We start from the raw sequence: 11,472 nt of genomic DNA, 5'->3' as shown, positions 1-11,472 counted from the left end.
GTGTCAAACCTGTTGGGTTCTATGGCTTGGGCACATTGGAGTAACAGTTTGGCAAAACTGACTTCTAGACATATTTATTCATTAATTATCTGAAGTGAGGAGCTAGAAATGCTAATGTTTTATGCTTGTTCAGGTGAGATGAGAATGTGACACTTTGCCCATTTGCTGTGTTTATGTATCAGAAAGAAAAAGAAGCTTGAACCAAAATTGCATTGCAACTTATTCTTTTTAAAAAATTACATTTGTCTTAAAATCCAATCCTGAGTGGTATCCCAGATGCCTTTTTTATGGGATGCCCATTTTAAAAAATATGCAGGATTTCATCTGACGAGAACTAAATTAAGTCTCTTAACTCCTATTTATTACTTGAATAGCAATACCATGGCTGTATAGCATGCATGTCTTGGGAGTACTAAAACAATGGTTATTAGGTGCTTGCAACGACTTGACTGTAATACCAATAAGAGCTGGCTGTTGATATCATTCTGGTCATGCAACAGAAGAGCATGCATCAGTACAAAGAATGACAATGCTGCTCTTTTGTTTCAATCTTGGGATCACTCCTGGGTTACTTGCAAATAAACTGTAACTGTGGCCTTAAGTAGTATGTGAGTGGGGGTGGGGGGAGTCTTCAGAAGCATGCTGTATCTTTATAAGGCTCTGGTTTGAAACTGAAAAAGTAAAGCTCTGCCTCCTGTACTTAAGGCAGAATTTGCTCCTTAATAATGTATGTTGCATAATGATGAATTCAATAATGCAGGGGTTTGTGTTTTTGTGTTTTCTCAGCTACTGTAAAACCAGGTTAAAAGCCAAGCAAAAAAAAAAATCACCCTGAAAAATGATTGTACTTTATATTAAAGTTTGAACCCTATGGGTTCTGTTTCTTAATAAAAGCACAAAAAGCACCTATTTGTCTTGATTTTTTTTTTGAGGTGGGGAGGAATTGTACATGTAGATCATAGTGCAGTGGTAAGCTGCTCTTGACCTTTAAGGTAAGGTAAAAGGTAAAGGACTCCTGGACAGTTAAGTCCTGTCAAAGGCGACTATGGGGTGCGGCGCTCATCTTGCTTCAAGCTGAAGGAGCTGGCATTTGTCTGCAGACAGCTTTCTGGGTCATGTGGGCAGCATGACTAAACTGCTTCTGGCGCAACGGAACACCATGACGCATGGAACCAGAGCGCATGGAAATGCCGTTTACCTTCCCGCCGCAGTGGTACCTATTTATCTACTAGCACTGGTATGCTTTCGAATTGCTAGGTTGGCAGAAGCTGGAACAGCGTCGGGAGCTCACCCTATCGTGTGAATTCAAACCGCCAACCTTCCAATCGGCAAGCCCAAAAGACTTAGTGGTTTAGACTACAGCACCACCCATGTCTTCACCTTTGAAGCCTTTCAGCACAAGGGTACATGAAGTCTTTCTCCACGTGCCAATCTGAACATCATCATTACAGTCTGTTCTCTAGGTTCCTCCATGTGCATTACAATGGGAAAGTGCCTTTTTAGGGGTGGTTTTGAAATGTTTTCCCCAAAGAAGAAACTAAAAGACCTGCAGCACCCTAAAGACTAACAAATTTATTGTGGCATAAGCATTTGAGGACTTCAGTCTACTTCAGCAGATGCATTAAATGTTGTAATTGTTTTAATGGCATTCTGGTGGTTAATAGTTTCTTTTTTACAGCTAAGGTCATTTTTATGCTTGACACATTTTTATTGTTTTTAATGATGGTTGAAATATGACTTAAACACAATGTGAAATGTTGGTTTTATTTTTATAGAAGCTGCCTTGTAAGGACGTTTTCCCTAAAAGGCTATCCTAAGTCAGCAGGTATACACACACACCAGTGGGAATGGGTTGTGTGCAAACAGTGAAATGCAAAAGAAATACAGGATTAGGTCCAGATGACATTAGTTGTGTTTTAGCACCACAGAAATAAATGGGACTTCAGCAACAGTTCCAACATGCTATCCCACTGGAAATCTTAGAACGGCTCATCTGACATTCACTTTGCTTCTTTCTTTCACCAGATAGAGACCTTAATTTCCCCAAACTTTTAAACTTTTTGTTCTGTTTTATTTTCACTTGCCTATTACTTTGTTGTGGCTTTTCTAAATTTATTTGATTTCAGCTTGTGTATTTTACTATGGTTTTTAAAATTACTGCCCTTTTATAACTTGATTGAAGAGCGCAGATATAATAGCCCTTAATAACTAAACACAGGATAGTGTTCTAAAGAAAGTGGGCCTCTGTTTCATCACACATTACAGAAATAGTATCACGGTGGAGCTAAACTCCATGTATTTCAGTGTGGCTTACATGACAACCCCGAATAGATTGATGCTCAACAATCTGCATTGCACCACAGTGAGTACTTTTCCGGACTTGGATTGTAATCAAAATGCATTAAAATTGTTGACTTGTAAGAAATGGAGCATCTTTCCCACAGAACCTGCTGCATTTCTTCATTTAAAGCCTTCTGTCAACTTTACCTTGCCTGTCATTGATACTCATAATGTCCCTTCGACTGGATCCCATCATTTCTTTCAGCTCCCAAATGACACTACAATGCTATCCACATCTACCCAGAAGTAAATCCTATTGAATTTAGCCTTAATTGAACTTAGTTCTGAGTTCCATGCCAGCAGTGGTTGAAACTATAGTCTTGCCCTTCCTGATTGCTTCGGGGATGTTCTGTGGGTAATCAAAGATGTTTTGTTTTTCAGCAGATTTTCCATATTTGAAGAGCACTTAGCTTAGAGGCTGTGCCAAGTTACATGGCAAAAATAAAACATCTCAGCAAAGCAGGTTCCTGAAATGGGGAGAGTTAATAGGAGAAATTTCCTATTTGCACCTCAATGATGTCAGTCGCTTTCCGACATATGGGTAGGCACACTAAATAAATGCTCCTTTGGTATTAAGATTACAGGAACAGTGGATTTTTTTGAAACAGCTTACACATGTTCAACAGAACCAGCTAGCAGAATATTCTTTTCCTGACTTAGTATAGCAGACTGGGGCACGTAACTAGTTCTTGTGTATGGCAGAATCTTTGTGGCAGGGCGGTTGGAAATGTAATAACATGAAATATCTAGACAACAGCAGCTGTGTATTGTTGGCCAAATGCAACTGTATATACAGGCAACCACCAATTTGCATGGGGGTTACATTTCAAGGCACCGTGTGTTTAAGTGAAATCACGTATCTTTGACACACCATTGAAAAAGCCTGCAAACACCCTGCCCCGCCCCCTCCCCGTTCTGCCCCCTTTTGTGATGCTTTTGTGATGTTTTCGGTCACTTCCAAGTTTGGCACGATGCCTACAGAGGTGATATAAAGCAGCCATTTATTTACCCTGGCTGTTTAAACTCTTGATTAATTGTACATTTGGCAAAGCACAATAATATCACCATGTTGCCCTAGAATGGCCTCATAAAAAAATGAAAGGTGGCCCTAAGAGCACAGCAATCAAAACGCTCAGTTGGGAAAACCCTATTATATAATTCATTGAACACAAGAGGCAAGGAAAGCCCTTTTATATTCTTGATAAGGGTATGTGATATACTGATATGATTTGAGCAGCAAGGTATGAAACTCTTGTAAATGAGACTGCGGGGAGGAGAGAACCCGGACTGCAATTGTGTAAAGGTATTAAAGCCACAACTTTGTAAGTCAATACAATTGCTACTGTAAGATGAATGTCTGTGGGCCCTGTGACCCTGTTTTTGCACTATAGTGGGTAGTTGGCAGTGTGGGATAGAAAAATAAATCTGCCAGGGTAGGTAGAATAGCTTCCCCGTGCCATTCTGAAATTCATTGCTCCACTCACTGTGGCTCCCAGTCTCCACGGGCATATGGCCCTTCAAAAGTTGTCCAGGAGAGAATGCGGCCTCTGGCTGAAAAAAGTCTCAGTACTAAAGGCTGTTCTAAGCAGAGCTTTCCAATGTCGTTTTCTTCTCTGTCCCTTTGACCTTCCTGTGACCTGTGTATTGTGCTCAAGGCTACCCATCTCATGCCAGGGAAGGAGTGCAGGACTGTCTTCACTACAAAGCAATTGAAGATGGCTGGGGAAAACGAAATGAATGGGATTTCCACTTTGGCACCAATGGGAAGTTTCTTCCCCTAACGCTTAGGGAAATCAAACTTCCCCTGCTCCGGCCATGCCAATCAATCTTGATAAGAACCCTCCCCTGGCACCTGATATTTAACAATCATGCCATTAAAAAATAAATGTGCCCACTCAACTGCTTTGATCTGAGGAACTGGCATGTAACTGGCTTGTTATGGAGTTGCAAGAAATCAATTTTTAGTGTGGCACCAACTACACTTTGGAACTCCATGCCTGTTGACATCAGACAGGCACCTTTGCTGTGCTCCTTTCAGTGCCTGCGTAAGACATTTTTGTTTTAAGACACGTAGATGCTGGCGCATTTTCATCCCTTTTGCTCTTACTTTTAATTCTTTTTTACATGTCTTAAACTGTTTCTTATTAAAAATTTTGATATTTCTTGTAAAGCGCTTGGATTTGCCACAATCAAGTGGTTTGTTTGAGCATACAGCTGCTGTGCAAAACAGGGTGTGGAGCTCAACAGAGAAAGACTGTCCTGCATGCAACGGATCAGTTGTGGGAGGATTATTTCGTTGTGCCCATGGTGGCTTCTCCCTGCCTCCGGGAAACGGTCATCTAAATTCATTTGCTTGCTCCCATCTTACAGGACTCGGTTCAACCCCCACTGAAAAAAGGTTTGTAGTGGCATGGCAGGTTTTGTTCCTGATGAATGCAATGGAGATTCCTTTTTCCTCACCCACCCACTCACCCCCGAAGCAGTTGCCACGAGGGGGCAAGGGGCAGTGCAGCCCCCACAACCAGGGCACATGTCCCCTGGCCTCAACAAGCTGACTTGCTCCCAACAGCCTCTGGCTGCTTCAGACAGGTCAGGCCATTGTGGGGCAATCAATTAATCTTCCCTTCATCCTTCTGCCCTTTGACCTTGTCTGGCTCAATTCGGAAGCCACAAAACCCTACAGTGAAACACCCCCAGCTGCCCCTTCTTGGCTGAGGCTTGGTGGATAAGATGGAAATAGAAAATTAATGCCAGTCAGAGGAGGCTACTGGAGAACAGGAACAAGATTAGAGGCAGGTCGGCTCTCTTGTTCCGTCCCAGCTATAAAAGGGCTCAAACTATTTAAGTGATAACTATACTTAGTGGGTGGTGGAAGAGAAGCGTTAGCAAAGGAAGGATATGTTGGCTGAAGTGTCTTAGGCTTCTTGACTGTTTCTCCCTAGCGGCATGCAGCTCCAGCCCCATAACCACATCTGTGCCCACCTTTTGCATAAAGAGGCATCAGCATGGCAATGGGCACCAGGGATTTCTGGGTAAATTATAAACATGCCGTTGTGGGCAATGGAGGGGTCAGAGCTAAAACTGAAACAGCAGGCCACATTCACACCATACATTAAAAACACCACAATAACACTTTAAACAGCTATGGCTTCCCCCAGAGAATTCTGGGAGGTGTCGTTTGTCAAGGTTGCTGAGAGTTGTTAGGAGGGCCCTCTTTCCCCCACAATTCCCAGAGGGATCACTCAGGCTTCGTGGCTCTGTGAGGGGAGCATATATGTGTACTAAAACAGTATATCCTAAAGACCTCAGTCTCCATTAACCTTCGGTCGAAGGAACCCAAACTCTAGGTGAAGTGCTTGTAATGTCTGGAGCAGGGGTAGGCAACCTAAGGCCCATGGGCCACAAGCGGCCCACGGGGGTCGTTTAACCAGCCCACAAGCTGCCCCTGAACCGAGCCGCCAGCTCCGCGAGCCCCCGCGCGCTGCTCTATACCAGTGCAGCACCGGGCAGGGACTTGTTTCCGCAGCGCGGCAAATCACGTCTGCGCAGATACCAACGCCGGAAATTGTGGGTGTGCACGCAATCCAGCCCACGGAGGGATCTCCGCTGGAGTGAACCAGCCCAGGCAAGGTGAACCTTGCCAACCCCTGGTCTGGAGTCTCCCATTGCTCGGAGAATGGGGTTCTGCGCAACAATCCATACGTCAGCATTCTCTGTCCACTAGTGCAAGGGCTTAGGGAGCCATAGTGCAAGTAACATTAGTAGCCTAAGAAGTTCAACAGGAAATGAAGCAATATGCCCACTCCGAAACTTCTTCAGGAAACAGCAACATAAAAAAGGGTTGCACATAACCACCCTGATACCATCAAGAGCACAAATGATTATAAATGCACAATTTAAAAAGTGTTTCTGGAGGGGTCTAGGCATGTGGTTGTTTTCAATTAACCTTTATTCGGAGTAGACTCATTGGAATGAATAGAGCTAAGATTTGGACCATGAATTTCAATGGGTCTAACTCTGAGTAAAAGTTCATTGAATACACCCCATGTCAAATTTTGCCATCTCACATCTCAACCATTTTTCAACACTGGTGGTGCCATTTTCTTAGACTCCTGACAGAGATCTTACTTAAATGTGTTGGGTTCCTGTTGATACTCATTTGCAAAAGCAGATAATGCTTTCATATCTGCCTGAGATTTATCTCATTTGTCTTGTGATTTCCCTTTGCCCTGTCTTTGTTAGTTTCTCCCACACAATGGTTCCAGTCAAGGATGTGGCTTATCACTGCCTAGAAGCTTCCAGAAAACCACAACTGCCTTTAGATGCCATGTGTCTCTTTAAGATAGCCATGAGATGCTGACTAGTGATGGCAATGATCTCATGACACACCACTGGTTTGTGCTTGGAATTCTCGTTAGCATGCATGATTAGCACGCACAAACAGTGAACTTGCCCAGAAAAAGCTTGACACATTAGAGACCAACTAAGTTTGTTCTTGGTATGAGCTTTCATATGCATGCACACTTCTTCAGATACACTGAAATAGAAGTCCTATTTCTGTTTCAGTGTATCTGAAGAAGTGTGCATGCACATGAAAGCTCCTACCAAGAACAAACTTAGTTGGTCTCTAAGGTGCTACTGGAAGGATTTTTTTATTTTTTTATTTTTTATTTGTTTTGACTATGGCAGACCAACACGGCTACCTACCTGTAGCTTGATACATTAGTTTGTCCTATGAGACTACAAATGTCATTTGGAAAGCCCCAAGGAAACATTTTTGGGGTGTAATGGACTGCGAGCTTGAAGAAGGAATGGTCAGCAATGCTTGCAAGGGGAGATTTTAAGTTCTGAGAATTCGGCGAATTTGAAACTACATATCCCATCATCCCTGACCATTGGCTGTGCTGGCTGGGGCTGATGGGAGCTGGAGTCCACCTGGAGGGCCACCGGTTTCCCACCTCTGGTGTAGGCAATCCATCAGATAGTCTGGTCCCCATGGCTGGCTGGGGTTGTTAGAGGTTATACTCCAGAAATATCCAGGGGATGGATAGATGGATGGGCCTGATGGGAGTTATAGTCAAACAATATCTGGAGGGCATCAGGTTGGGGAGGGTTACCACTTCTTTTCAGACTCCCCTCCAAATCTGCAATATGGGGCTCATGTTGTCATACCTTCTAGGGTTATTGTAAAGTTTGCAAAAATAATTTATGTTTATGCTAAGCTTTTATGCTAAGTTTGCAAAAAAAATAGTTTATTCAAAGCAAGGATGGGGAAGCTTTGATCAGCCAATGGGCAGGGATAATGGGTGCCGGCATTCAGCAACATCTGGAAGGTCAGATCTTCCCCATCTCTGGGCTAAGAAATATCAGTCCTCCTTTCAATGAATATCCAGCATATTGCTCAGACAGCAAAGCCCTTTTCCCCCTGTGATGGATATGAGGTCAGTGCATCAAGCTGCAGCATTTCACTTTGGTAGGAAATTGGCTTATGGATGAGCCTGCGCGGTCACTAAATGCCGACGTCTCATGGCTGGGTGCCCAAACTGCAATGTTAATTGAAATGCTTCCATCCCTATCAACACAAAGGAGCTCAGCTATTCCTCTGGTTTGCAAGGAAAGGGCATGACTCACTCTCTCTCTCTCTCTCTACCCAGAGAGATGCCCTGAATTGCTTACTATGGATGTAGCGGCAGCAGGTGGCCAAGTTGGGCACTGTCAGGGGGACCCAGCAACTCACACCCTTGTGGCCTGGCTTGACCATGCTGCCACTGGCCACTGCTCATGGCCCTCCCTGCTGGGTCCCCAGACAATCAATGGGACAATGCTGCTGGGCACAGGAAATGACATTGGAGATGCCATGTCAAAGGCCCTTGAAGCCTGGTTTTGGCCCTGACTTGGGACTAGGAATTAGGGAGGTAGGAATTGAATTCCGTTAAGGAAGAAGCAGCATCGCAGTTCAAGGAAACATTCCAACCAGGGAAAAGCTCTTGAGTGTGTGGAGCAAGGATGGTAAGACTCATGGTCCTGGGAGCATCCTGGAGACCAGATAGAGGTGCCTGGACAACTGCATTTCGCTACCTGCTAAGGTTCAGCTGTCACCTAGCTGCAGCCATTCCAGCAGACTGTCTCAGTGGAAGAGAGATGAGAAACAGGTCTTATTTCAGGTCTGCAGAAAGACCAGCTCCATCAAGAATCCCCTACCCCTGTATTGTTTCCAGCTGTTCACAGTAGTGGCTGGTGCCCATTCAGATCATTAGGGTGGAAGGCAGAAGGCCCAGGCAGTAGTTGTAGCCAGATCCAATGACAGGCTGAGCCAGGTATATTTAATTCTACCTAAAAGATCATCTCACCCCTTATATACACAACCATTCACTGGATTCTGCAGTTGAGAGTCTCCTGCAGATAGCATCTTATCAGGAGGTCTGCTCTGCACAATATTAGTGATGTGGCACCCACAATTTGGGATTCCTTCCCACTGAATATTTACGGAGCCTTTAAAAAAAATCTCCAGAAAGCAATCCCCAAAGATTCATCTGAATACCCACAAACTGGAAAGCTTGCAGTGGGCAATTTGGTTCGATACCCCAATATGTTTTTGACATCTTCCACCGTCTGCGCATTTGAATCTGAGCCATCAGTCATCATTTGAGATGAGGGAGGAGAAATCTATGGACACAGGATGTAGGGAAGACCCTTTGCTCAAATGCAAACCTCCACATGGTCTGAAAGAGATGCATTTCGTGATAAGAGTCCACCTGGATTTCAGGCACCTGTTATTGACAACATCTTGTTTAAATTGACTTGTGTCCTGCCTCTCAATCCTGCAGGAGGACTGAATTAATTTTACAGTAATCACATTCATCTGCAACTCAGACTCACCTTAGCAACTCCAGGCAATGCAGAGATGTGGGTGTTGTTGTTAGCATATTCCCATTTGGGGTCTGTTTGGAGGGGAAAGTACGCCCCCCCCCCCAACCTCGATCGTAACTTCTGTATTTTTCAAGAATGTGAATTATCAGCTGTCAATTTATTTTTAATTATGATGTTTGTTTTTAGATAGCACTGCTGAATTAATCACAAGTTGGTAGTATTCTTGGGAGGGGGAGATTCCTCAGGGAGTCAATTAGGTTTTCGTTGCAGATGGTAAGAGGTGTCTGCTGTTTAATTTAAAACTCTGGTCTCCACGAGAAAAACTCTGGCCACTCCAAACCAATCTACAACCAACCAAATAGTTCATTTAAAAAAAAAAAAGTTGCAGCATGCATCTTGAGAAGCTGTCAGTGCCTACTTTCCATATAAATACAGGGCTTTTTGGCAAGGGAGTATATTTAGACCCTACATTACACCATGAACAAGTCTTGGCTAACCATATCAGGAGATTAAGCAGTTGTTTGGGGTCAGCACTGTTAAATAGATACTTGTTAGGCTAGCTCCACCCAGGAACTAAATCAAGGCTATGGAGCTAGTTGGACTCCAACTCCCCCCATCTCTCTGACCATTGGCCATTCTAGCTGGCACTGATGAGCGCTGGGAGTTCAGCAGTATCTAAATGACTACAGATAAACACAAGAACAGCTCCTCAAGCAGAGACACAGCAGGGGCCGTCCTCCTTTCTGGATGGTGCTCCCAGCAACCAGAAGGTTTTAGTCCAGAGTTGGGGAAGCTGTGGCCCTAGAGATGCTGTTGAACTGCATCACCCATCCTCCCTGACAGCTTGTAGCTGGAGCTGATGGGAGTTTGAATCAAACAGAATCGAGAGGGCCACAGGCTCACCACCACCCCAGACTAAAGGAACCCCACTATTCTCAGCTGACATAGGAACGAGCACTCGATGTACGAGAGAAGTGAGGGGGTACCCTCTCCCCTTAACAATGATGGCACCAGAAAAAAAGGTCAATGGCATTTGAAGGTCAGTGACAGATCGTAAGAAGTCCAAGATCGAATCCCCAGCGTCCCCAGGTAAGAATGGTCAGATCTGTCAATTTAGGTTATTCCTCCCCACCCCCAGTCTTAAATTCTGTTCTCCACATCAGTTTGAATGAATGAATGAATGAATGAATGAATGAATGAATACCTGAGGGCTAGGGCACAGGGAGTTGTAGTTCAAAAAGCTAGAGGGCACCAAGTTGATGAAAGATGAGTACCTCTGTGTTGCCTGAACGTGCTTAGATAGGGCTGCCATACATCCGGGATTTCAAAAGTGGAATGCGGTGGTTTGTCTTGGCATTTACATTAAAAAAAGAAAAGCTCAACAATTTACCAGTAGGTGGTTTCCAAAGAACAACTTTCAAGATGTCCTGGTTTAATAGAGCTTGCAGCAGGTATTCAGTAAACAGTCAACTTCCAAGCTGTGTGCTAACTCTGCAAGGTTCATCAGTGTGAGGAAGTATTCCCATCTCACCTGGTCACAGATAGAAGAATCCCTAGTTACTTATTCCATGTTGTTTACTGCATTTATCTCTCAACTGTTTCTTTAAAGAGCTCGTGGTGGCATTACATGGTTCTCTGCCTCCTCATTTAATCACCACAACAACCCTGAGAGGTAAGTTAGTCCGAGAGGCAGTGACTGGCCCAAGTTCACCCAGAGAGCTTCACGGCTGACTAAGGATTTGAACCCTGGTCTCCAAGAGCCCAGTACCCTAACCATTACACCACACTGGCTCTGAAATATAAGCAATGGGGAATATCGGCAAAGGGAACCAGAACAAATAGCTTTTGTGACGCCGCTGCAGAAATCTCTTGCTTGCTCTCCTGCCCCCCACCCACTTGCCTGTCTCCTAGCTTCATCTCTTTTAAGCGGCGTTGAACAGCTCTGCCCCTTTAAACAACATGCACGGCAGCTCAACTAATGCAGACTCGCCAGCCAGATTTACATGTGAAAATTACCCATCTTCATCCCTGGGAATTATATTTATAGGCACAAAGAGAATGGCCTCCCTCTACTTTGAAGTCGGCATGTGGCTTGGAGCGAAGGCACAAATGAGCTCCCTGCCGCTCATCAGCTCTCGTTCACTAACACACCTGACACTTGTGTCCAGAATAGAAGTGCCTTGAATGCGGCGTGATCTGTTAAGGCCCCAAAGGCATCAGTAAGAAACAGGCATAGAGAAACTTGCCTGGCCTACTTCTGTC

Source organism: Lacerta agilis, chromosome 13 (assembly GCF_009819535.1).
Source record: "Lacerta agilis isolate rLacAgi1 chromosome 13, rLacAgi1.pri, whole genome shotgun sequence".
NCBI lineage: Eukaryota > Metazoa > Chordata > Lepidosauria > Squamata > Lacertidae > Lacerta > Lacerta agilis.
The sequence above is the reverse complement of the archived record's forward strand: the minus strand, read 5'-3'. Positions refer to the sequence as shown.